The following is a 24,597-nucleotide window of genomic DNA, read 5'->3' on the forward strand; positions in this document are numbered from 1 at the left end:
TTTCAGCAGCAGTTACAGGACTGGACTGAGGTTAGCTGTCTCTAATAGAAGTGTCATTTTAACTGCATGGGTGACACCCCGCTGCCTTTGCTGACCGGCAAAGGGCAAATTTAGGAGAGGCGGATGTAGAAATTGAGGCCAGCCTGCTGCCTTTGCGCGTACTTTGCCGCCTCTTTCTCTGTTCTCATGTCCCGACATCTCTCCCCTCCTTCGCTGTCTACCGTGCTGGGAGAGCGGAGTGATGTTTAACCCCCTCACCCGGTAGCGGATGTTGACCATGGCACCACGCGCGGTGTCTCCCAAGAGGTTTTGCGCGCATGCGTAGGCAGTAGAGAGGGGCCTCTCCGACGACGACATGGGGGTAAGCACGCTTTTCTTTTCCGTCCGCAAGCTCCCTGTGGAGCCCGTTCGGACTTCGCCAAGAGCACCTTGCGCCCGCGGCGAATGCTTACCTTATGTCGCGCCCCTTCCGGACGCTCGGCGGAAGGGTGGTACGGTGTCCTAGTGCGTGGCCTAGCTACGACGACCCGTCTCCCTCCGAAGCCAACGCGAGCGCGTTTGCCCTCGCTCGAGCAACCGGGCCTTGGTCCCGGTGTCTCTTTGGATCACCATTATCGCGGAGACGTGCTCGGGGCACCCTGTGTAGTACTTTTATGCCCATGGCGTGGATAAGCTCATTTGCTTTCCCGCCGCACCTTTGCAACGGGCTATACTGAGTTTTGGTTTGGCCACAAACGATAAAGCGTCGCGACTTTGAACAGTATCGTGTTCTCGCCACGGCAACAGTTAACGCGTGTACTGCGGCTCACTGAGACCGGACCCACGCTAGTGGCCGTACTCCTTCAGGATACGTGTCACTACAAAGTGGACACGCATGCATATCTGTTTGCAGCGTATAAGAACCGGATGACAACCATCAACTGAACATTCTATCATGCGTAATAAAACAGTTCAATGCAGAGAAATCTAGACATCGATGAAGAATGCAACTGCAATGGCGAAAATCGCCAGGGATCTTTGTGCCGAATGAAGTGTACTTCGTACCACTTATCGTAAGATATATTGCTGGTGTATGCACTTCATCGCTTTGGCATCATGTGTATGCACACGTAAAACGTATTTAGGCGTTACATAACGAACGTCGGAGTGCTTGCCTGTACCTCGATGTCATGCGATGCTCGCTTGCCCTTATAGTGCCAGTTACAGCATGACGAAACAAATGAAAAAACTTTTGCATTGTGCCCGCATTGTGCTTTGATGAGCTTCATACTTTTTTGAAGCGAGGTTGGATTCCAGTAAGAAGCTTGCCAGGTTCTTGATTTTCAGGAAACAGCACCTCAAGGCTAAAAAAAATGGAGGGCCTATGCACGTTTGCTTGCGGCGGCTCAATTTGCACTACTCATTTATGACAGGCGCATCGACGCAAGCGCTTATAGCGGCGTTTTTCGCAGTGCCGCCTGGGCAGAGTCTAACGTCTATACCCCCAGACTGTCTAATCTCATCTGCCCCCCCCCCCCTTTAACTTTATTTTTTCCCTTCACCTACTTGCCTTCTTTTGAAATCCAGTCTGTTAACCTCAATGACAAGCGGTTATCTTGCTTGAAAAATATTTGTTGGAAGAGTTGGTTAACATGAATAGGGTACAGAGGAGCGCAAATTTCGAAAAAGACAGACCCTAGAAAAGAAGTCGCAAGGGGAAGAAGGGTAGGTCGCTAACCGTTCATAGCGCCCAACCTTTTGCTCGTTCCTACTTTTAAATGGAAGATATTTCTTAGTGAACTTCAACGGTTTTGAGTGAATCTATCTATCTATCTATCTATCTATCTATCTATCTATCTAATCTATCTATCTATTTATCTATCTATCTATCTAACTGCGATCAAATTTTAGCTCTCCTGGCTGTTTCAATAATGGCATTTATACCGAAATTGGTATGACATTACGTGACTATATGACGAGTATTACTGACAAGTCATAAGGAGAAAATCATGATATGTATGTCATTAATGTTATGATTTACATTTATGGTCTTGCGGCTCTTGCGGTGGTTTCGTTCTCATGTTATATTGCTGTCTGTCTGTCTGTCTGTCTGTCTGTCTGTCTGTCTGTCTGTCTGTCTGTCTCACACGGATGGACGAACCAACGCACGGACGGGCGCATGAACGTACGAACGAAAGAGCGCACGAACGGATGGGCAGATGTACACATGGACGGACATACGCATGAACGCATGCATGGAAGGATGGACTGCTGAAGTAAGCAGGGACTGATATACAAACAGACAGACAGACAGACAGACAGACAGACAGACGCTTGATTGGACGGACGAATAGATGGTCAGATTGACCGTCCGTGCTTCTCTGTCCATCCATCCGTGCCACAGTCTGTCTGTCTGTCTGTCTGTCTGTCTGTCTGCCTGCCTGCCTGTCTGTCTGTCTGTCTGTCTGTCTGTCTGTTTGTATATCAGTCCCTGCTTACTTCAGCAGTCCATCCTTCCATGCATGCGTTCATGCGTATGTCCGTCCATGTGTACATCTGCCCATCCGTTCGTGCGCTCTTTCGTTCGTACGTTCATGCGCCCGTCCGTGCGTTGGTTCGTCCATCCGTGTGAGACAGACAGACAGACAGACAGACAGACAGACAGTCTACAGGCGGTCACTCAGGTTTGTTGACTTAAGGTAGAGTAGCAGTGCTTTAGTTGCTTTCTGCACCACTGAGGCAGATGCCCAAGGTCCTAGTATCTTCTGCACACAAAATGTTCCGGGGTCAAGTCGATTCAAAACCATCCGGAGCTGGCATCGCTGTGTGTCGTAGCAAGCGCAGCTGCACAGGACGTGTTCGATGGTCTCTTCAGCTCCGCAGAAGTCGCATGTAGGAGTATCTGCCATACCAATGCGAAAGGAGTACACCTTTGTAAATGGAACACCCAACCAAAGGCGGCATAAAAGTGTCGCATCGGAGCGCGAAAGTTGTGATGGTAGCTTTAGCTTGAGCGAAGGATCCAGTTCATAAAATTGACACCTTTAGAAGCTGGTAGACGACCAGAACGTGCGTGTGAGATCTCGAGCCAGCAGGTAAAGTTGTCTTGCTGCATCATTCCTTGATAGAGGAATCGGGACTACACGGGTTTCTTCATGGGTCGCTGTGTTGGAAGTAGTTGAAAACACATTGCGGGTTCTCGTAAAGAGCTTGGTTGTATGTCGCGTGCTGTAAGTGCACCAGCACGGGCTAGCGGGGCTTTCGCTAGCAACGGAACTCACTGAAAATTGGTCGCCTTTACAGTTGGCTTTCCCGTGAGTCGGTAGCAAACAGCTCGGCACAGTCCGCTGGCTGCGGCGGTGGACTCGTGTTTGCGCGCTGCACTCGCTCGAGTTTGTGGAAAAGGGCCGCATTACCGTCGATTTCTTCGGTGCTAATTCCAAACCAGCTCGGCGCTGTTCGTGGCGGCGGCCAAGCGTACGCTCGCTCTCCTGTTCGAAGTTCGCTGGCGGCAGACACTCCGCGTGCAGTGCCGTGTTTGGTCTCGCGTTCGGTTGCTCGAGCTGAACGACGTCGCTCGCTTAGGATTCGCCGACTTGTTAGCAGCACGGTGGTTCGAGGAGTTGTGACTGCGGCCGCCGCTCCTAAACTGTTGCGCTACGGGGATCGAAATGAGTCTTTGACGATGTCTGACATCACGGTAAAATTATTAGCATGTCATATCTCACATATGTTTTCATTTCACCTTGCACGTATTTCTCACATGCATTTGTATTCATCCTCTGTCACGTGTGACCTAATACTTTACATACTTATTGTCAGCCGTGGGCCCACACCGTGGTGAAGACTGTGCGCTGGCGTCTGCGATGCCCGTCATCCATCTCTTTCGTGAGAGCAGCTTCAGAAGGACTGTGCGAGATATGAAGGTAAAGTTATTTGTGTGTCATATTTTAACGCTTGTTTTTATATTAACGTGCACGTATTTGTCATATGCGTGCATCCTCATCTCCTGTGACGTGGTTAACTATTTTTACTATATTATTGTACGTGCAGCCGTGGAAACACAACAAGCAGAAGGCTGCGTGCGCTGGCGTCTGCAATGCCTGTGATCTATCGCTTTCGTCGGAGGAGCTCCCCAAGGAGTGAACAAGATTTGGCAACAAGACTGGACTTGTGCACTTCACCATGAATTCACCTAAAAGAATTGGGAAACTTCGTGTGTATGTAGAAAAATAAAACATTTCAATATCTCTTTTTTGTTTTTCGATGTTGCCTTGACTGTGAAAGCTGTTACCTATAGGTGGCTAACTACTTTTTTGCGTTTTCTTTTCTGCGGAATTTGTTGCTCACTGCACAAATAAAAACAGGCGAAAAAAGTATTACGCCTGGCGAAAAATAAACAAAAAACGTGTGAACTGAGGACAAAAAGTTCATCCGATTGGAGTATTTGAGTAGATCAACCGTTCGTCCGGCAAGGTGCAACTGTGAGGACTAACGGTTGCCCGGTAAAGTGTAAATGTGGGGATTAACAGTTGCTTTATAAGGTGGAAATTTGAGGACTAACTGTTAGTTCTTTGGGGTGAACTGTTGGACTAAAGGTTACTCACCAAGGTGTAAATGTGAGGACTAAATGTTAGTCATTTGAGGAGACTAACTGTTAGAACCGGTGCCGTTAGTTCTTAAGGAATTATTGGTTGTGGCAGCCCCATTAGTCCCCAAACGGACGAACCACACACCCTTTCAACACCCTTTTGCCTTAGAGTGTAGTTTTGATGGTGCCGCTACAGCAAGCGGTGTCCGTGACCACTTCGAACGAAATAAGAGACGAACGTTGTACAAAGAACACAGGGGGGCTCAATTCTGGGACCCTTGTGTGCCAGCCCAGTATTCTGCCACTGAGCCACGCTGGTGCTTAGGGTTTGATACCCACTACAGGCAGAATTCCTTATAATTCCTCATCGCAGTCAGCCACTGCATGAACAATTGGCACAAAATTCTTTGCAAGGTTTAGTGGTACCACACTTTTCAGAAGAATGGTTAAGGATACATAGCGATCGCTGGCCGACTGCCAAGAAATTATTTTTATTATTGTCGTAATGGGTACCCAGCAAGTGTACTTGTAGCAGTTACCCAATAAGTGTTTAGAGAAGGTTTTAAAGAACCACTCTTTTAGCGGTCGATGTGACTTCGCTGTGACTTTGGCGTAGGCCTAGCATTTTAGGGGCGAAGCTCTTTAGGGCGTAGGTCTTTACACCCCATGGGGTTTGTTTTCAGTGAGGTACGTAGCCACAGGTGGCAGATAACCGCCCTAGGGCAGATGTGTGTCACCGATGGCGGTAGTTGTATGTGGAACTAGATGGCGGTACTTGTAGTCGATGATGCTTGTATGTGATAAATTATAAACATAGTACAAGAATGCACCGTTCGTACTCGTTGATGATTTGAACGTCGATATCGCAGACACGACCAATAATTGGCTTATCCAACATGTGGCTTCTAGATATGCACCCAGGTGTGTACCGTATCACTTAATGAAACCACCCTCAATCCGGGGAACATGCATTAGCCTAGTAGTTGCAAATTTTCCACTGCAACCTATACAGGAACCGCTCACCCTTCTTCTTACAGACCACAATGTCGTCATAATGAAGGGACATCGCAAGCGCTCCATTGTCTCTAAAGACAAATGAAAGTTTCTATCTATATATGCACGCATAGTGTATCTCACGATGTCTTGAGATCATGATCGACTGGACGAATTACACTCGGAAGATTCACGGTTTTACCGGTGATTTTCTCCGGAACTTCTCCCAATCGTCATCATTCACCCCGTGGATATGCTCTAGTTTTTGCACCTTTCCTATGTATTTGACTTAATTGGTTTAATACAACAAGAAATATTTGCACGGATTGTAAACAAAATTGCGCTTAATCTGGGTTTATTTTGTGCCGACTAGTTCATTGTTACCTCTGTAGCATCTGCAAAGTACACGAAGATGACTTCGCTGGATGCAGCGGCCGCTTTTTGCTGAATGAGTGCGCTGCTAAATCATAAAGAAGTAACTTCTGTGGCATTTTGTAGCTTGGGCTTGTTTTGTGTATACATGTACGTTGCTTTCGTGCGTGCTTCTTAGTGTTTAAGCAGCGTATTTAGGCATTAAGTTGGGACAGTTGGTTCTTGATTCGAGCTGGAGCAGCACGTTGCATGGTTTGTGCTACTTGTCGTGCTTTGCATTCTATTCCAAGTTGTAGCTACCGCATTCGTCGCATCGTTCTTCCAGCGTAACATCGACATTTTATGTGCTGGTTGATGTTATCATTGCATAGCGTTTTCAAAATGCTGAATGCAAGAAATTGTTGACAGCTTATTCAACCACAACGCTCAACCGTGATAAAAATGTGCCAACGTAAGCGTCAACATGGGTGAAGCCGTGTCATATATCGTCAAAGCTGCCAAACACTGATAGAACGTGTGCAAGTCCTGAGATATTAATCATCATCATCATCAACATTATCATCCTCATTATCATCATCATCAGCCTGACTACACCCACTGCAGGACAAATACCTCTCCCATGTTCCTCCAGTAAACTAGGTCCTGTGCTTGCTGCTGCCACTTTATAGACGTCCGACTCTGAAGATATGCGAACACGCAGTGCCACCTGTCAACGCAGTTTTGAGTAGTGCGAAGCCCGACTCCCTTGCGCAAATTGCTCGGCAACCAGGTGCAACTATAATGCAAAAAACAACAATTGTGCTTAATATTAGGGGTAATTGAGCATTGAACTCTTAGAAAAAGAGCTACCAGTTTTTCCGCTAGTCAGGCGCGTCACCGAACCGCTGTGAAGTGCTTGCTGGTTCACTTGCCAGAACGACGGCGAAAAGAAGAGCAGACGCAACATCTCCGCACTCTACGAAAAAAGACCCCAGCCGACGCTACAGTTGCGTTGTGAATAGCTACAGACGTTAAGGACTTGGTTTTACTGTTTTCCGCAGCTTTCGCAAAGCGGAACGGCGAGAGCACTGTGCATGCGCTGTTGTGTTCGGTAAGCGAATCACTCGCGTTGTCTACAGCCGTTCGCATGAGACAGTGTGAAAAATGGCAGCATATTCACGGAGGGAGTGATGGAGAGTGGGGCGAAGCATCCGTCCGTCCATTCGTTCTTGATCCCATCCGTCCATGCGTTCGTCCATGCATCCGCCCCTGCGTCCGTCCATACGTCCATCCGTCGGTGCAGCCACCCGTGAGTCCATCCATGCATCTGTTTGTGTGTCCGTTCGTCCATCTATTCAACACTGCAAGTACCACCGTCTCGCTTCTTTTTATCATATATTCCCGATATAGAAGCACAGCCATCCAGCGAACATTCCAAGGACTAAGCGAGAGGTGGCGCATTCACACTTTCTTATGGCTTGCGCCTCGTGTCTACTTCCCACGTTTAACCACCCCGACTTCATGGTATAGTTATACTAGTTCACTGTATTCATGACACTGCGGCCCAACGCTCGCTAAACCTTTCTAAACCCAAGGAGGTTACGCCCAGCGGGTAGAACGTAGCAACCCTTTCTTGTCAGATAGTGCTCAATGTACATGCCAATGGCTGCTAATGGGGAATGAGAGACAGGAAAATTCGGTTTTTACTTTCTTACGGTTTGCGCTTCGTACCTACTTCCCACCTTTAGCCACCTTGAGTTCATGGAATATACTACTTCCTTGTAGTTATGGCACTGCTGCTCAATGCTCGCTAAACCTTTCTAAAACCAAGGAGTTTACGCCCAGCCATTTCTTGTCAGATATTGCTCAATGTACATGCCGATGGCTGCTAATGGGGAATAAGAGACAGAAGAATTCGGCTTTTAGTTAACGCATACGCTACGAATTTTTCGTTGTTCAACAACGCACTGGAGAAATCTCCAACCGGCACCACCTTGCAGGTCAAAACGTAAGACTGGTTATACACTACGACTACGACTACCACTACGAGGGACGAACGGGTGCCGCTATAAAGAGCTTCGCCCCTAATAAGTAGGTCTCCTCTTATTGTTGTGATTAGCTTTGATATAAGGAGACCGTAGTAACTTTGATTATAAAGCTTAACAAAGCCACACCCAAGTTGCACACCGTGCAGCAGTAGACAAGTGACCCGAACGATATACATAGCACATGCCGCGACTGCCGATATCCTGAAGCTCCACAGCAATACGCCTCAGGGCTTTCGAGGCTCCAAGTTCTGGCTTTATCTATGAAATGAAACATGCACGTCATACAGGTAAATCACTAAATGATCGTGACCAAAATAAGTTTTTTTCCTTGCCATTGGTCTCCGCGATTGCCGGAGCTATCTCGGAGGCCTCGGTTTTGCTCACCGTTGTGCACCGAGAAAGTTGTGGGAATTCAGGCCGGCCCGCTGCCTTGGCGCGGGCTTTGCTGCCTCTTTCTCCGTTCTCATGTCCCGACATGTCTCCCCTCCTCCGCTGCCTGCCGTGCTGGGAGAGCGGAGTGACGTTTAACCACCTCACCCGGTAGCGGATGTTGACTGTGGCGCCGCGCGCGCGGTCTCTCGAGAGGCTTTGCACAGGCGCGCGTTGGGGGGAGAGAGAGAGGCCTCTCCAGAGACGACATGGTTGTAAGCATGCTTTTCTTTTCCGTCCGTCAGCTCCCTGTGGGGCACGTTCAGTCTTCGCCAACAGCGCCTTGCACCCGCGGCGGACGCTTACCTATGTCGCCCCCCCCCCCTTCCGAACGCTAGGCCGAAGGGTGGTACGGTGTCCTAGTGCGTGGCCTAGCTACGCCGACTCGTCTCCCTCCGAAGCCAACGCGAGCACCTTTGCCCCCGCTCGAGCAACCGGGCCTTGGTCCTGGTGTCTCCGTGGATCACCTTTACCACGGAGACGTGCTCGTGGCACCATGTTGAATACTTTGGGCCTGTGGTGTGCCTAAGCTCATTTGCTTTGCCGCTGCATCTTTGCAACGGGCTGTACTGCGTTTTAGTGTTGCCACAGAAAATAAAGTGTTGTGACTTTAAGCAGTATCGTGTTCTCGCCACGGCGACGGTTGACGCGTGCCCTGCGGCTCGCTAAGACGGGACCCATGCTAGTGGCCATACTCCTTCGGGATACGTCTCACTACACTGGCGCCCAACGCGGTATTAAAAGCTCTAAACTTTTGACTGCTCTTAGTGAGTCAGTTCACCTGCGCGATTTGGGCTCGTTGCATGCCGCGTTGCACAAAGAGGCCACCGCCTCTATCGCCGGGCACCCTTCGGCGCTCGTCCGTGTCGTCACCCCCTTTTGTGGTGGATACACAACTTACGTGGTAGCTGATGCGCTATCTCATGCCCCCTGTTTGCCGAGAACCTGGATTTCGGTGCGACGGCTGCTCGTGGTGCCACATCACATGCAATTGTCGAGGGCGAAAAGGGGGAATCCCCATGAGGATGACCTTGGCTGCTATCAGGGTAAGCGGCGCACTGCGTGGCGGCCGAGCGGGGAACTTTTCGAAGGCCACCATGCCGAAAGCGAACCCGTAACGCCATGCACGCGGTGGTTGCTGCGGTCCTGAGTGGGCGCGATGCCAGGCTTCCTCATTTGGGAGAATAGGAATCGCTTTCGGCAGCGAAGAGCTACTGAAGGCTTAGCAAAGTGATCCGTTTCGAGCCTCGGAGGGACGGAGCGCCGTATACGCTGCTTGCTCCACGGAGGGCGCCGATAAACTGTCTTGAAGAGGCGTGGAGCGCCGTTACGCTGCTTGTTCTGCGGCGGGCGCGATTAGCGTGCTGAAACAGTGTGTGTCACTGAGTATTTTGCTAAACCATGACGGGCTCCTGCTGAAGTATATAGCCACTGATGACGAGTCCATCGACCCGTTTAATGTGGTTATGCCCAAAAGTCTGAGAGCCGCACTGTTGCGATCCTCTCACGACGAAACCATGGCCGGTCACCTGAGTAGCTCTAAAGTTTTTGCGAAACCGAGCAACGTTGTGACCTGGCCCGGCACGAAGCGTGACTTTTATCGCTACTTTGTGCCTGCCACAACAGACAAACGGTTAAACCAAGGGTTGGAAAGAAGCCCGGTCTAATCAACCGATTGTCAGTGACCGTCCGTGGCGCGTACTAGCTGAAAGATCCCCTTTAGTAAAACTCAGCCGTACCCACATCGCAGACCTGAAGCCCTTTGTCACGGCCTGACGAGCTCGCACCAGCGTCCTACGGCTCTTCGCGCAAGCAACAGGCACACCCGGAACGGCGGACCGCATTCGCACCCCGCACCAATATCATCTGAAGAAGCGGTCGCCTTTGTGATTTCGCGCCGGACGGCGGACTTCTGCGTAACCGAAGGCCCTCAATTTACTGTCTAGCCTCAGTATAGGTTAGATTCTTTGCGGCCTTTTCTCTTAAAGAAGTTGACCCCGCCCAGTCTGCTGCCAGTGTTCTTTCAGTGTTCATGTGTATTTTATGTTTCTTTTGTCTAATAATAGGTGTTGTTTGTATTTTACGTTTTTAGTTTGTTTTGGCCAGAAATTGTCATTTTGTTCTGTTTTACTTTTTTCCGTGTTTATTTCGTCTACCCCGAAGGGAGTTGTGAACTTGAGTGTCGGTGCTTATGTGTCGATAGGGAGAGACGAAGGACGCTCGCGCCTTTTTCTCGCGAAGCCGTCGTCGGTGTGTGTGTGTGCATGACGCTTCAGTGCGTGCCCGTGAAGAGTGCGTCATGGCTTCCCCCCATTGACGTGGACACTACAGCCTACAGGTGCTCGGGGCACTGACCTACAGACGCTGTGCTCTGCTCTCGGCCGTCGCGGAAGAAGCCCTGATGCCTTTCCCACCATGGCTCCTGCGTGAGGCCAGCTGAAAGCAGCTATATGCTGCCGGCCAACGCCAGGGCGCCTCGCAGCCAATTCTGGTTCAGCCTCCTTGATCACTGGAGAGGGCCGGCTTCCCGCAACGTCCCAGCTACGTCATCAAGCCAGAATGCAGGGCCTCGGAACCACAACCAAAGCGGCGTTCGTCGGACTTGCGGATTATCAAGAGCAGCAACGAGCCATCGGAGAGCCCCCTTCCATTCCTCTGACATCGCACGCAGGCATCGCACCTAGCGGACATTGTCACGTTCTCCCGCCCCTACGCGCAGTGGACGCTATCCCGCTTCAGCACCATGAACACTACTACTACTTTCCTGTGCTTCCTTCCGCAATTATTTTTATAGTGTCATGTGTTTATTTTGTTATTAATGTTTTTTTTCTCCTTTGTAATTATTTTTCAGCAGCAGTTACAGGACTGGACTGAGGTTAGCTGTCTCTAATAGAAGTGTCATTTTAACTGCATGGGTGACACCCCGCTGCCTTTGCTGACCGGCAAAGGGCAAATTTAGGAGAGGCGGATGTAGAAATTGAGGCCAGCCTGCTGCCTTTGCGCGTACTTTGCCGCCTCTTTCTCTGTTCTCATGTCCCGACATCTCTCCCCTCCTTCGCTGTCTACCGTGCTGGGAGAGCGGAGTGATGTTTAACCCCCTCACCCGGTAGCGGATGTTGACCATGGCACCACGCGCGGTGTCTCCCAAGAGGTTTTGCGCGCATGCGTAGGCAGTAGAGAGGGGCCTCTCCGACGACGACATGGGGGTAAGCACGCTTTTCTTTTCCGTCCGCAAGCTCCCTGTGGAGCCCGTTCGGACTTCGCCAAGAGCACCTTGCGCCCGCGGCGAATGCTTACCTTATGTCGCGCCCCTTCCGGACGCTCGGAGGAAGGGTGGTACGGTGTCCTAGTGCGTGGCCTAGCTACGACGACCCGTCTCCCTCCGAAGCCAACGCGAGCGCGTTTGCCCTCGCTCGAGCAACCGGGCCTTGGTCCCGGTGTCTCTTTGGATCACCATTATCGCGGAGACGTGCTCGGGGCACCCTGTGTAGTACTTTTATGCCCATGGCGTGGATAAGCTCATTTGCTTTCCCGCCGCACCTTTGCAACGGGCTATACTGAGTTTTGGTTTGGCCACAAACGATAAAGCGTCGCGACTTTGAACAGTATCGTGTTCTCGCCACGGCAACAGTTAACGCGTGTACTGCGGCTCACTGAGACCGGACCCACGCTAGTGGCCGTACTCCTTGAGGATACGTGTCACTACAAAGTGGACACGCATGCATATCTGTTTGCAGCGTATAAGAACCGGATGACAACCATCAACTGAACATTCTATCATGCGTAATAAAACAGTTCAATGCAGAGAAATCTAGACATCGATGAAGAATGCAACTGCAATGGCGAAAATCGCCAGGGATCTTTGTGCCGAATGAAGTGTACTTCGTACCACTTATCGTAAGATATATTGCTGGTGTATGCACTTCATCGCTTTGGCATCATGTGTATGCACACGTAAAACGTATTTAGGCGTTACATAACGAACGTCGGAGTGCTTGCCTGTACCTCGATGTCATGCGATGCTCGCTTGCCCTTATAGTGCCAGTTACAGCATGACGAAACAAATGAAAAAACTTTTGCAATGTGCCCGCATTGTGCTTTGATGAGCTTCATACTTTTTTGAAGCGAGGTTGGATTCCAGTAAGAAGCTTGCCAGGTTCTTGATTTTCAGGAAACAGCACCTCAAGGCTAAAAAAAATGGAGGGCCTATGCACGTTTGCTTGCGGCGGCTCAATTTGCACTACTCATTTATGACAGGCGCATCGACGCAAGCGCTTATAGCGGCGTTTTTCGCAGTGCCGCCTGGGCAGAGTCTAACGTCTATACCCCCAGACTGTCTAATCTCATCTGCCCCCCCCCCCTTTAACTTTATTTTTTCCCTTCACCTACTTGCCTTCTTTTGAAATCCAGTCTGTTAACCTCAATGACAAGCGGTTATCTTGCTTGAAAAATATTTGTTGGAAGAGTTGGTTAACATGAATAGGGTACAGAGGAGCGCAAATTTCGAAAAAGACAGACCCTAGAAAAGAAGTCGCAAGGGGAAGAAGGGTAGGTCGCTAACCGTTCATAGCGCCCAACCTTTTGCTCGTTCCTACTTTTAAATGGAAGATATTTCTTAGTGAACTTCAACGGTTTTGAGTGAATCTATCTATCTATCTATCTATCTATCTATCTAATCTATCTATTTATCTATCTATCTATCTAACTGCGATCAAATTTTAGCTCTCCTGGCTGTTTCAATAATGGCATTTATACCGAAATTGGTATGACATTACGTGACTATATGACGAGTATTACTGACAAGTCATAAGGAGAAAATCATGATATGTATGTCATTATTGTTATGATTTACATTTATGGTCTTGCGGCTCTTGCGGTGGTTTCGTTCTCATGTTATATTGCTGTCTGTCTGTCTGTCTGTCTGTCTGTCTGTCTGTCTGTCTGTCTGTCTGTCTCACACGGATGGACGAACCAACGCACGGACGGGCGCATGAACGTACGAACGAAAGAGCGCACGAACGGATGGGCAGATGTACACATGGACGGACATACGCATGAACGCATGCATGGAAGGATGGACTGCTGAAGTAAGCAGGGACTGATATACAAACAGACAGACAGACAGACAGACAGGCAGGCAGGCAGACAGACAGACAGACAGACAGACAGACAGACAGACAGACTGTGGCACGGATGGATGGACAGAGAAGCACGGACGGTCAATCTGACCATCTATTCGTCCGTCCAATCAAGCGTCTGTCTGTCTGTCTGTCTGTCTGTCTGTCTGTCTGTCTGTCTGTATGACCATCTGCCCACCGTCCCTCTGTCTGTTTGCCCGTCCGTCCATCTGTGCGTGTGTATGTGTGTCTGTCTGTTCATCTGCAGTCTGCGCTTCTGTCTGTCGGTCCGTCCATGCGTGTGCATGTCTGCCTGTTGTCCGTCTATGCGTGCGTCGTCTGTCTGTCCCTCCACCCATCTGTTCTTTAGCGCGCTGTCAGTCTGTCCGTCCACACGCGCGTCGGTGTGAATGCTCCGTTCGTCCATGTAGTAAACACACCAATTACCACCAACTCACAACTTTTCATTATATATTTATCATATACGAGAACCCCGCCATCCGGCGGACTTTCCAAGATCTAAAAGAGATGTGCCTGCCAACTACTACTACTACTACTACCACCACCATCACCACTACTACTACTTCATACAATGCGGACGCACGACCCAAGGTATAAAGAGCTTTGACCCGAAAAATTGACTGCTCGTGCTACAAAATCATTCATTGGCCACCCCGCAAATCTATACCCACTAGATCGCGTGTTCGGAATTCAGTGAAGGGCGTCTAAACCTGACTTTCGCTTGATGAGCGCCAGAGTCAACGTTGCCACCAGTGTAAGTGTTAGCATCCACCGCTTCGTATCTACACATGTTTCTTTTTAGCGGGAGATGGTCCAAGTTTTTACGACGTTTGTATTGTTATGTACCGCGTCGGTTATCTTACCTCTGCGCTACCTGGCCTGCGCGTGACCATTTCAACATCTTAATATGTACCATGACGTCCGTAACACCTGTTTGTTCTCTGATGCACTCTGCTTTCTTCTTGATCCTTACGTTTTTACCCATCATTTCCCATTTGATTACTCGCTGCTTCGTCCTTAAATTAGGTGGAACTCTCCTCGTAACCCTTATGGTCTCTGCTTCACAGGTAAGTATCGGTAGGTAGGTAGGTAATCAACTTTATTGATTCACGAAGAAATCATTTGAGGTGGGTGTGTAGTAGGGGAAGTGGAATCAGGATGACGACGAGCCCTCGGGCCGCTCTAGGTGGCCGGACCCTGCTGTGCTTCGGCGACCCTTCTGGCCGAGCTCACTGTCCGGAGCTGTAAACCCGGTTGCGAGCTGCGCAGAGCAGCCTCCCATCCCTCCCGGTGTTCTGACCCTTGCCACGGAGGCTTGGGTATGTTTGGACAATTCAGAAAAATGTGCTGGAAGAAATATGTGCTCAGGTACTAGGACATAAGTTGCAATATGGCGAGGTTTCGCCATGTGTAAAAAGGGAGAGGAGAAAAGGAGTTGTCACTGTGGCCGTTTGAAGTCTGCGCCGCAAAGCCTGGTCACTTCTGGAGAGAGATTTATGTGGCGGGGGATACGTTAGGCGAGAATTTCGGTAAAACAGCGTGATATCGTGATAGCTGAGGAGTCGATCTCTGGCAACTCGAAGCGAAGGCAGGTCGCTTTGAACCTGGTTGACGAGTGCTCGGGCTTGGGTGTGAGGGGCCGTGTTGCCTGGGTGTCCACAGTGCGCAAGGACCCAGAGGAGGGTGATGAGGCCATCAGGCGGAAGAGATGATTCAAGAATTTTAGCAGCCGGGGAATTTATTCGGAAAGTGGCGAAATTACGAATTGCCGTTTTTGAATCGGAAAAAATATACTCAGCGGAGGAGTGAACAATGGCTAAAGCAATTGCCACCTCCTCTGCTTCCAGGGATTCTGTCGAATTTGGAAGGAACGCACTAGCGACCAGTTTTTCAAATCCATCTACGACGGCTACCGCGAAAGCTCGATTATCTACATAATCGGCCGCGTCTACATAGACTGCGGGAGAAGTAGGAGAGAAGCGCTTCTGAAGGGACTTGGCTCGAGCTTCCCGTCGCGCCCGATTATGTTCTGGGTGAGTAATTTTGGGGAGTGGCGGGATTATTAGGTTGCTGCTAAAAGTGACGGGAACTGCGTGCGTGGCCGTGGTGTGACCAGGAACGTTGATTCCAAGTCGGCGCAGGAGTACCTGTCCTGTTTCCGTGAGTGATAGTCTTTGATATGGGCTGAAAAGATGCGCCTCTACAAGCTCTCCCAGAGTGCTGTGCACCCCAAGATGAAGTAGTTTATCCGTGGCTGTTGATTTAGGGAGATGGAGCGCAGTTTTATAGGCATTACGAATGAGTCTGTTAAGTTGCTCGATCTCCGTAAGAGAGAGATAGAGGTAGGGGATAGAATAGGTAATTCTGCATAAGCAAAAGACCTGTATGAGGCGGCGTGTGTCTGCTTCCCTCACGCCGCGATGACGATTGGATAACCGCGTAATGAGGGAAGCTGTATTTTGAACTGAGGTGCGGATTAACTTTATGGTGTCAGCGTTCGAATCAATGTCGGAAAGATTAAGGCCTAAAATATTGATTTTATTGACCCTGCGAATAGGGGTGTCATCAATCATGACTTGAATGTGACATGTATATTGCTTTTTAAAGTCAATTACTAGGAGTTCCGATTTAGCCGCCGAGCAGGTGAGCCCGATATTGTTGGCTTGTTTAACAACAATGTCAGCGGCCAACTGAAGCTTCGATTCGATTTTGCCATGGTTGCCAGTATTGACCCAGATGGTGATGTCATCCGCGTACAAGGAGTGATTGATGGAAGAAAGTTTGGCAAGTTCCCGCGCTAGCGGTACGAGAGTAACGTTAAAAAGGAACGGGGACAAAACCGATCCCTGGGGCGTTCCCTTGCTACCTAGCGTGAAGGGATCGGTTTGAAAGTGCCCGACTGTAGGCAGACGGACCTATTGCTGAGAAAGGCAGAGACATACCTGTGCGTGCGAGAGCCTACGTTTAGTTCACTAAGAGATTGTAAAATCGAGGAGTGAGAAACATTATCAAAAGCCTTAGTCAGGTCCAATACAAGGATGGCTCTGGTGATGTGTTTAAAAGTAGGATTTAGCACGTCTTCCTTAAGCTGCAGCATGACATCCTGAGTGGAGAGTCCCGCTCGGAAGCCGTACATGGTGGAGGGAAACAGTTTTTCTTGTTCCATGTAGCGATTAAGACGATTGAGAATTACATGCTCCATCAGTTTTCTTGTACATGAGGTAAGAGAGATCGGTCTCAAATTATTAAGGTCTAACAGCTTATTACGTTTGGGTATGAAAGTCCCCTTAGCTAAGTTCCATTCCTGGGGCAGCGTGCCCTGCTCCCATTGTTGATTCATGTAATCGGTATGAGCTGCCACTGACTTGGAGCCTAAATTTCGGAGTGTTTTGTTAGTAATTTCATCTAGTCCTGGAGCAGATGTCGTGCGAAGTTTGCTTAGGGCAGCCCAAACTTCCGCCTCTGCAATCGGTGCATCCAAGTCTGCATTGGGAGCTCCATTGTAGGTAGGTAACGATTCTCGCCTTGGGCCAGGAAAATACGTAGTTTTAAGAGCAGTTTCAACGTCTTGCCCTTGTTTTTCTACTTCAAACAAGAGTTTCATAATTCGCTTATCACTTTCACATAGCGAGGAGCATGGATCTAACATATGGTGAAGCAGGGACCAAGAGTTCTTCATATGTAGAGTACCGTCGAGTCGGTTACATATCTGGTTCCATTGCTGCGATGAAAGTTCGGCCACGTGTTCAGTTACAAGCTGGAGTGTTTGTGACATTTTGCGTTTTAGTTTACGATTATATTTTTGCTTGAGCCATCGTTTCTCCAAGCTCTGATAAGCCTCCCATAGGTGGAGTAGCCTGCTGTCTACTGGATCACGGATATGTGCTGCTGGGGTTACTTTTTCGCTAAGAGCTACATCCTGTTTAAGCTGAGACGCCCAGTCTTTGTAGTCTTGAATTTCTTTTTTCGGGTTTCGGTCTCGGATTTCGCGAAATTTGTCTCAGTCAACAATAGGTTTTAAATGAAACTGTGGACGAAAATTGGCATGGGACAGTGTAATTGTTAGCTAGTAATGATCACGGCCGAGGTTGACCTCACTGTGTGTCCAGTTAGCTTGTCGCACTTTTTGAGTGAAAGTAAGGTCAGGGGTGGTATCTCTGCTCACACTGTTGCCAATTCGTGTTGGTAGCATGCAGTCAGTGACTAGAGTGCACCTGTTCCGCTGAATGTATTGAAAAAGGCTGGTGCCCTTCCGAGTGTTTCTCCTGTAACCCCAATCTACGTGCGGGGCATTAAAGTCACCCGTTACAACTATGGGAGCAGAGTTTGCTATTTGGATGGCCCTATCGATTGCTACAAAAACAGCAGTGAGGGCATCTCTAGGATGAGAATAAATATTCAAAATAAAATATGTGCCTTGTCCTGTACGACGTGGGAGAAGTTCAAGAAGAAGGCAGTCACTCTAAAGATCGGAAAGATCATGAGCTATAAACGAGATATTCCTCTGTATATATGTGGTAGCCCATGGGGAGCTAGGATGCGAATGTACAGCCTGATAGCCGAGGAGTTTGCAAGCTTTTAAAGGCTCCTGTACGAAGATGACATCAGGGGCCCGTGTAGACCGCTGTATATAAAGTGAGAAGTTGTCTCTCTTGTTTCTTAATCCACGGCAATTTCATTGCCATATGCAGAGTGAAGAGGGTGAAGATGAGGCAAGGGTGCAGAAGGGGGTTATGGCTGCGAAGGCGCTGGAGAGGGTTGAAATTGTGGGAGAGATTCGAGCCGAGCAACTAACACGTCTAGAATACTCTCTATCTTATTGAAGCGTTCAGCAATTTGCGTAAAGCCTAAATTAACCTTTTGTTTGAGTTCCCGGTGTTCTTTCCGAATTTTTTTACTCGTGCTTTTAAAATCATCCTCCGATGACTCGGGTTGCTCTGTCCTTTTCTTTTTTGCTGGCTGTGGAGAGGAATCTATAATATCCGTCCCTGACTCGGCTGCCATATCAGGCTCTATGACAGAGGGGGAGATGGATAGGTGTGGAGAAGACGCGGGTGGGGCAGCTGTAAGTGTACTTAAACGTTCCAGCACCAGAGCCAACTGTTGCTTTAACTCTTGAATCTCTCGCATTAGACGTTCGATAGTCTCCTGAGTTTTAGAATTTTCTTTAGCGTCAGAGAGCATACAACAGTAGCAGAAGGCTTGCTTTGCCCAGCTCACCTTTTCGGGTTTGGTGCTGAAGTCGCGGCCTTGTGATGCACTTCATCCAGGGCTTTTGCCTTTGCTGCCACGGTTTCGTTCAGGACTCCTGCTTCTGCTGTTACGGTTTCGTCCAGGACTCTTGCTCCTGCTACTACGATTTCTGTCGTTGATGCTTGAAAAAAACACCTTCTCGAGCTGGAACTCGGGCTGCTCCTGCTGGTGCTCTTGTTGCAGCCTTTGTCGCGGCCGAGAGAGACGGCTGAAGCCACGCTGAAAGCGTTGCTTGCATGCCCTGTCACCCGTCTTGTGAGCGTCTCCACAGATGACGCACTGCGGGGTGTCCTCCGGGTGTTTCTGTCCGCAGCTTGAGCAAGTGAGGCGATTTGGCAAAGGACATACATCTCGTCGGTGGCCGACTTGTCTACAGTTTAGGCACGCTTCCACCTTCGGTCGAAAGTTGAAAACGGCGTAGAGCATGCCGAACATTTTGACTGACGGAGGAAGCTCCTCAGCCACGAAGTGAATGAGCACTGAGCGTGAGGTACGCCCCATGTCCCTTGCTTGGACTACTGGTAGAAAGCGATTCGCCCGACGTAATTCTTGAAGCAAGTCCTGGGGTGATTCACCATTCCAAGCGAGGTAGATGATCCCTGCCTGTGCCCCGTCCGGTGGAGCTATGTACGCGTGAAATCCCAGTTTTTTACCACGTAGCGTGAGTTCTCGTATTTTTGCATAGTTGGCAACTCGGTCGGCGCAAGAAGTGGACACGGTGAAAATATTCTTGGCCAGATTGGTGCACACAAGATCTTCGTCGGCAACCACAGAGTGCAGTCCACTGTTGGCGACTACAGCCGCTCGTAACTCTCCATCGTTGTATTGGGCCAGATCTACGCCCGCACTCGGACGAAAGACAATCTTGAAGTCATCGACTGGCAACCGTGACAGTCATTTTAAGCGAGGACGCGCCACCGCTGTGTTGTCGAGCTTTGAGGAAACGCTGGGCGGTGATTCCGTTTTGCGTGCTGGCGTTTCGGCAGCTGACGCCGCTTTACTTGACTGCGTTCCTTCAGTTTCTTTTGGCTGTTGTCGAGGTGAGCGTTGTCGGGCATTCAGGACTACACTCAATTCTTCTGGGTTGAATTCTGTGGCAGGTAAATCCGTGCCACTCACCTTGTATGCCATTGCGTTGCCGAATTAACTTGTGCACGCGCGTCGAAGCGCGAGCCCGACGCCGGTGCCGGTGGCGTTAGGGCTGACGAGGCGGCGTTCTCCCGCTCAGCAAGAGTTGAAGTTTGCAAAGCTCCTCAAGAACAAAGAGGTTTGAGGCACTCACCACCAGCGTCGGCAACTTGCTGAAGTTCAAGAGAGACCACTGTTGGCACCAAAAATGCAGTCTTGGCTCAACAAAAACTTCGTAGAATACGGAGCCCATGCGAGGCACACCAGTCTTGCCTGGGCCCCCTAGCGGACTCCCCCAAGTATCGGTAAGATGCAGCTGTTACATAGAGAAATAAATAAAGGTGAAGAGTGGACACTCCCGTAGACCCCAGCGGCCCAATCGACCCTAGCACACCTGGTGGCTGGTGAGAGCAAGTGGCGTGCGCTTCCTGTTTCGGTTTCACTGGCGCAAATTTTGAATTTTCATTTTTATTTTTTTTTATTTCGATTAAGTTATAATAAAGAGAGATGCAGGTAGTGATAATTCACTACGATTTTATTTATCGCTCTTGTTCTTGTTCTTTTGTTCACTTGTTGATCACTTGTTCTTTTGGAACAAGTGGTCAATGTATATATCAGTCAAAGAGACAGAGTATCCGCAATGTTTTATTCAAAGGCAATGTAGAGTCTGAGGATATAAAAAGCACAATATGACAAAGGTAGACAACAAATTCATCTCGCCTGACAAATAAATTGTAACAAATATTGTAACAAATACAGAGAGAACACAGACAACGCACACATCGCTAGAGTTGGCAGAAGCCGAGAAGCTGGTGAAGTATGACACACCGGGCCTGTGATTAAGTAAGGATCTATGGCAAAAACACAGCGCACAATGCTGAAGAAGAAGGAAGAAGTGACATATACACAGCAATGAAGTCGCGAATCACACCTGGGGTTAACCAAAATAATGCATAGAAAAAAAGAGTGCACAGAAACCACACGACACAATATAGCAGAAAGGCAAAGCTGCAGTGTGCTGGCTGTGCTTAAGAACAGCTAGCCCAAAATGAAAAAAAAAGCAGACTTGATGCCTGCTTGTCCTCAGAAAGGTAGGGCTTTGCAGCTTGCTCACTACGTGAAAGACAAACTTTATGCTACAACACTGGCAGGTCTTTTGGCTTTACTTATGCGTCGCCTTCATCAAAAACTTAAGATCCCAAGTGATTTGCGTCTGGGCGTTGCTGTGACGCTTGCGAGCTAAAATAGATTGTAGTCATCACTTATCCAGAATTGTGGACCTTAATTGGTGTTACGAGAGTGGTATCACAGGGCTAATAAATAGCAGAAGGAAACCACTTTGGCTCATTATTTTTCGCAAAGGCTCTACATCGTACGTTATCACTCACAAGCTATATAAAAATAAAATGGCAGCGTCCGCAGCTATATCAAACGCTACAAGTTTGGGTATTCTTTTGAAAATTTTGATGGGCGAGATGAGGAGGTTGATGAGAAGCTAAAATACAAAAAGCGTGATAACGTGAACTGTGCCCACTTCATACTGTGTTCCTTACCCGCTCGAAGGCATTTCAACAAGCGGTTTTGTTATCGATATATTACTTGAGCTGGAGAGATAAAGCATACACAGTGACCAAGCGACCCACAGTAAAGTGTACAGTTCGCCCCCATTTGCTACAAAAATACAGACAGGATACCCAACATTCTTTTTAAGGTTATGCAAATCACTTCGAGCGAATACACAGTGTCCCTACTCCTCATAGCGGGTAACCAAAACAATGTATGCAACGAATGAGTGGTTAGTTTGGTGAGGCTGTCTCCGCAGTCTTTTGATAGTTTTCCGCTGTGCTGCTACTTTGGCTTGCAGATGTTTAATGGTTTGCTTGTACTTCATTGATGGAGACATTGTCGCTGGCACACAGGAACGCACTGCAATAAACAAAAAAATGGATGTAAAAGCGAAGAACAACTAATCCCATACGAGCACTTTCCTCGCTCTTTCAGACCCAAGGTGCACAACTTTCTGTGGTGCAAAGTTTTCGATTCCACTACCTAAAAACAAACCATTCACAATGTTGACAATGCACCAAAAAAAATGAAAATCACTGAGAGCCCACCCTTACATTTTGTAAGTGCACACGTAGTATCCTTTTGAGGATAGTTTCCTCAGAATGTCCTAAACATAAAATAGCACATTAAAAACAGCTGCAATAAAAGCATAGTCACCATTTTCTCTAGGGCACTCAGACGTGGAGCTGTTGGCGGAGACATCTTCTGGAAGGTCTTGTGAAGCTTGTTCAGTGCCTCGGACAGTGCTGTCGCAACAATCTTGCGAGCGGCCTGCGGAAGTCTCAATATCAATCCACTCTGGTGTTGAAGTGAACATACAACTTACCGGTCACACAAGTTCCTTTTGTGACAGCTGAACGACTGGTTAAGGTTTTCTCCGGCAAGACGAAGTCAGCAGAAATTCTCTCACCAGCTACAAGGGAGCTGCCACCTGCAGAGGTTTGGTCAATAGTCAATTTGGGTAAAAGAAAAGAAATCGCGACACTGAACGCACCCTGCTCATCGGGGCACCTCAATGTGTGGGAGCCGCTTTTTGAAGCCTCTACCGCAGGTCCTGAAGAAATGAAATTACGACAATGTGTCAGTAAGAGGCTTAAAATAACACAAACTGAAGCTCATCCGCACCTTGCAGTGCAGCTTCTGCAGTCATGTCACAGTCACTATTTGAAGCGACACTCGGAGAACGTGCATATATGTGCAGTTGGTACAAGTTACAAAGCTTGTAGCATGGGGAAACTTAAACAGCTCTTTCAAATGCGCAAATTGGTCGAATGTGGAGGAAAAGAGAAGGCACCAACTAGGAAACAAGTAATTTGTGATTTTTGGAATTATCAACAGTGCCAGCTTTCACCGATGAAAGGTATATGTACATGTGCACTCAGGCTTGAAGATAACGTGAAATAGCCCTTGAAAGTCTTTCAAAACAAGTTGCGCTGGTCAAGAGCATCAAAAAACGACAGAAATGTAAAGCTGCTGTTAGGATGGTAATAGCCCGCAATTCACAAAATTTAAGACTTTCCAAGTGTTACTTTTATAGTGAGGTTTGTCCACCGGCTACAAAGATCTTCGCGGTTAACTGTCACCACTGATTCAATACAAGTGGCTGCTATTACACATATTTGAGTTTCAGTCAATCACTTACATGGTGCAGCTGGTTGCACACTGGGAACAGACATTCTTGTAAGCCTTGTGTGCCCAGGGTCCATGAAACTTTGAGCAGTAAAATGGTCGCTACAAACCCTGTACGTTCCGTACAATAGGCTGGCCGGCTTACTCAGGAGATCATCTCGTCCAGCATACTGCATCCATGCTTTCATCCTGCATTGGCAATGAACTATCAGCTGAAAAGGGAAGTGCTTGAATAGTGATTTTTTATTGTTACCCTCACTAAGCAAATACAAACAGTAAGCCTAAAGACATGTAAACCATACAAAAGCTTTAACACACCTGCCGTCCCGTGGTATGCGGAAGAAACTCGTCCCAGACTTCTTGTGAGTTCTGCCATTGTTGAAGCACCACGATACACAGCAGTAGCTGCCGTAGCTTGGACCGCTGGACGGCATGGCATCAGTGCGGTCTGAAAATGTTAGTAAGTGGATGCTTCGCTGTCAAATTACGAAAAAGATATGTGCACGTCATAAGTGTACCAACAAACCCCTTTGAATGATTAGCTAATCGATGCACAATACAAAACCAGTGATACATCTCTGACCCATAAAACTCTGACTTACAAAGATAGACGTCAAGACCACGTACAAAGATCTTCAGAAGTTTCCAGGCCGCTATCCCTTGTAATGCAATGGTATCGCGGCCTGGGAAGTTTAGAACACCTTCGTGCGTACGCAGCATCAGCACAGTACATTGGGAAGAAAAATCGTAGTTGAAATTTGTGCGGTAAAATTATATTGGAAACGTCAAAAAAATTTGTGGGCAGCTTGCACTAGTGGCACAAGGCTATCGAAGAAACGAAGATGATGGCCACTTGGCTAGTCCAGATTTGCCTCCGGCACACCAAGAATTATTCGTGTTGCGAGCCTTCGGGAAACGTGTCGTGAAGCATGCGAGGCCCAGCGAACGCTTCTCAATATTTTGCACCGAGCCACCGAGCCTATGACCTAGCTGCCCAGCTATGCTCAGCCTACAGACGCTCGCGTCCGTGGTAGACGCAGCACGCGTCGCCTCGGCTTGACGCCGTGCCGCCTTTGCTATACTGCATACGTTGCACAACGTTCCCGTCTAGCCGCCGCATAGAGCCACAAACTTTCTTTTTAGCGAACCTCCCAGACCTTACAAGTTTCAGAAAAAGGTTACAACTGCGTGAATGAGACGCCACGTAAGAAACAAACTCGCACGCACGAAGCGCAACGTGTGTGTGTACATCTTTCTATGATTGTTGCATGGTGTCTTATTCGCACAGGTGTAACTGTTTTCTGAAAAAAATGACCGAACAAGACCAACAACATGTCATTCAACAAGCTTCGCTTGAAAACGTGCCTCACCTGTTATCTCACGCACGAAAACGCCGACGCAGCCGACGTTGACGAAAGCGACGAAAGCTTCTCGCTGTCAGTCATGCATGGGCTTGTCGCTGGGTAGATGGTGTTTATGACAGTACGGCTGT

The 24,597-nt window shown here is 48.5% G+C and overlaps 1 protein-coding gene and 1 long non-coding RNA gene across 4 annotated transcripts in view; both read right to left on the reverse strand.

The window, feature by feature from the left end:
• LOC142766978 (japanin-like-RA2) overlaps positions 1-24,597 on the reverse strand; it is a 171,482-nt gene that overhangs the window by 134,497 nt on the left and 12,388 nt on the right. The window lies entirely within an intron of this gene.
• LOC142767507 (uncharacterized) lies at positions 21,404-22,420 on the reverse strand. The gene is made up of 3 exons (XR_012884934.1): positions 22,303-22,420; positions 22,134-22,247; positions 21,404-21,836 (listed from the first exon to the last, which is right to left on the reverse strand). It is a non-coding gene; the product is annotated as an uncharacterized LOC142767507 (long non-coding RNA).

The sequence above is a fragment of the Rhipicephalus microplus genome, chromosome 7, assembly GCF_043290135.1.
Source record: "Rhipicephalus microplus isolate Deutch F79 chromosome 7, USDA_Rmic, whole genome shotgun sequence".
NCBI lineage: Eukaryota > Metazoa > Arthropoda > Arachnida > Ixodida > Ixodidae > Rhipicephalus > Rhipicephalus microplus.